General features: G+C 41.3%; 1 pseudogene; it reads right to left on the reverse strand.

The window, feature by feature from the left end:
* Window positions 1–1,157: 1,157 nt before the first annotated feature.
* LOC115857586 (phosphomannomutase 2-like) lies at window positions 1,158–1,914 on the reverse strand (annotated as a pseudogene).
* Window positions 1,915–2,786: the final 872 nt, after the last annotated feature.

The raw sequence follows: 2,786 nt of genomic DNA on the forward strand, positions 1-2,786 counted from the left end.
TCACAAAGAACTTGCAGAATGTGGAAGGGAGGAGAGAGGGTCCCAACCACAGCTGCTCTCACCCCTTAAGTCAAAGTCTAGGTGAGGGCCTGAGTGGACAACTTTTATTAAAAAGTCTGCAGAGAGATAAAGTGCAGCTCCTATTCCTATGAATAATCTAAGCTCTTACCTGAGAAACTAGAGGCAAATAATGCCTTTGGGAAGCCAGCCAGGTCCAATAAGAAGATACTTTTAGTAAAATTTAACATCCCAAGTTAGTTTCTCCAGACCTGGGATCAGAACCTACATCCAAGGGAAGGACAGTTCTGCTGGTGCCAGTTCTCTAACCAGGGGTTGTTGGTTTCTATTTCCTCCCATCTCCGTGGTTGCCGAGAACCAGCCAGGGTATTCAAGGTGTAGTGGATACAGAGCTGATCTGCCTTCTGGGAGAGCTGAGTGCAAACTACTTGGGGTCAGTGGTCACTTGGCCAGTCATCTGTCGGCAGCCCGTACTGAGGTCTGCACCTCACAAATAGGAAGCAGGATTGGAAAAGAAAGATTGTACAGAGTCACTTAACTGAATACCACCACAGTGATCACGTTCTTCTCAGTTTCAAAGCCCCATCAAACTGACACTCAGGAGGGAGCTTCATTTCAGAAAGTGTTTTTTAGACTTTTGTCCCAGGGTTGAATCATTGTAATTGTCCTGTCCTTTCTTTCTCATCACAAATCCCCCTTTCTGTTATTGATGCAGGGGGTCCAAACATAAATATCTGTTACATTTACCACAGGACCCATGAAGAGGGAGGGTCCCGGCACATTTGTTCTTTCTAGAATGATAGGAAGTTTCCCCAAAGCCCAGGCATACTGTGATTGCAAATATGGAGTTGGGGGATAAAGTCTATTGGTGGGGTTATTCCTTTGCTCCATTCTTGACAAGTCTTTTCTTCTCTCTTCTGGCATTGGAGGTGGAAGGCCTCACGTGTTTGGGGATAGAGGGAGGTTTCTCTGCTGCATGAGGATATCACGGTCAGGACCCTATGAGTTGACTGAACCCTGTGGAGAGCCTGGCCTGGGCTGGGTCATGTGGGCATATGAAGGGGAGACCTTGGGTTTGGCCACCGAATGACCCTGTCAGGCTCATTATCTCCCTCTTCTTCCCACAGGGAAAATGACCATTAGTACAAGAGCTCTTCACAGATCTTTCCTGTGTCCTCAGGCACAGACTCGTGTGGCCTGCAGTTCCCAGGTCTGTGAAGATCTCATGGTCGTTCCCACCTGCCACAGTTTTGTCTCCAAAGAAAGAAATGGTCTTATAACCATGATTTTCCACATGTCCCAGGCAATACCTCTTTCTCTATCCATCCCAAAAGACCTCAAAGCTGATTTGGCCTCCTACAGAAAAGGTGAGGCCTTTATTTGCAAATGCTTTCCACAGATCTGCTACACATTTTTGTCTTATATTTTATGTCTTTATAATGCATATAGAACTCCATGTGTTCTTTGGGGCTGCAGCTTCTTTCAAAAGAGGATGAATTCACATCCCATTTAGAATTTCAATGAAAGCACCCCTTCTTCTTCAGGAGTTTGGTTTCTACAATGTAGCTCAGACAGTCATTGATTAAATCTTGGATTAGGGCCTTACCAAGGTGACCTTGAATATTCTGTTTATATAAGAGTTGCCCATCTTTGTACGCTATGAAGCCATTTCCTGGAAACACATAATCATATTTTTTTAACCATATCATTTCCCAGCTTCACCTGCACTTTATCGAAATTCAACCTGCCTACGACTCAGATTTTGATCTTCTGCCTCAATTTTTGTAGAATGCCATTTATTTCCTTAGTAATTTTCTGCTGAGGGGGCAGCAGGGTCCAGTCCACACCAAGGAGGCAGAACACTGGGCCAGGAGCCCTCAAGTCCCTAGTTTCCATCCCCTCCCTTACTTTCTGTTAAAATAGTGAAAATAATTGACTGTTTTTAGTATTCTATTTGATCTCCTACATAGAATTTTATTATTCACTGGTTCAATTAGTTTTCTAGTGGTTATTTTAGGGATTACAATATGCTTCCTTAACTTTTCGCCTACCTTGAATTAATATCATACCACTTCATATAAGGCAAGAATTATTTCCAGTCTCATTTTCTTCAGCTGGATTCACTTCCTGTGGTGACCCTTGCAACTCTGCTCTGTTAGTCCTAGATTCTCTTTGGTTTTGTTTTTCTGAAAGTTTATTTTGGCTTCCTTTTTGAAGAATACCTTCACTGTATATAAAATTCTAGGTAAATGTACAGTTTTTTTTCCTTATTTCTAACTTTGTACTGTGTACAGAAAGCTTTCAAAGATAGTACAAAGAATTTTTATATATCCTTCACCCAGATTCCCCAAAGGTTAACATTTTGCCATATATGCTTTATATGCTATATGTACCTGTTTCTTTTTTTCGGAACCATTTGAGAGTCAGTTGCAGACATGATGACCCTCTATTCACTAATATTAGTTTAATTTGCATTTTCTAAAAATAAGGGTAAATGTACTTTGTTTTCTTTTTTTAATTATTTTTAAAATTTTTTCCCTTTTTTAAATTATTTTTTTATACACAGTTTCTTAAAGTCATCAACTTTATACACATCAGTGTATACAAGTGAATCCCAATTGCCCAATTCATCACACCACCCCACCACCCGCCTGCCGCTTTCCCCCCTTGGTGTCCATACGTTTGTTCTCTACATCTGTGTCTCAATTTCTGCCCTGCAAACCAGTTCATCTGTACCATTTTTCTAGGTTCCACATATATGCGTTAAT

This window comes from Globicephala melas, chromosome 4 (genome assembly GCF_963455315.2).
Source record: "Globicephala melas chromosome 4, mGloMel1.2, whole genome shotgun sequence".
In the NCBI taxonomy this organism is placed as follows: Eukaryota; Metazoa; Chordata; class Mammalia; order Artiodactyla; family Delphinidae; genus Globicephala; species Globicephala melas.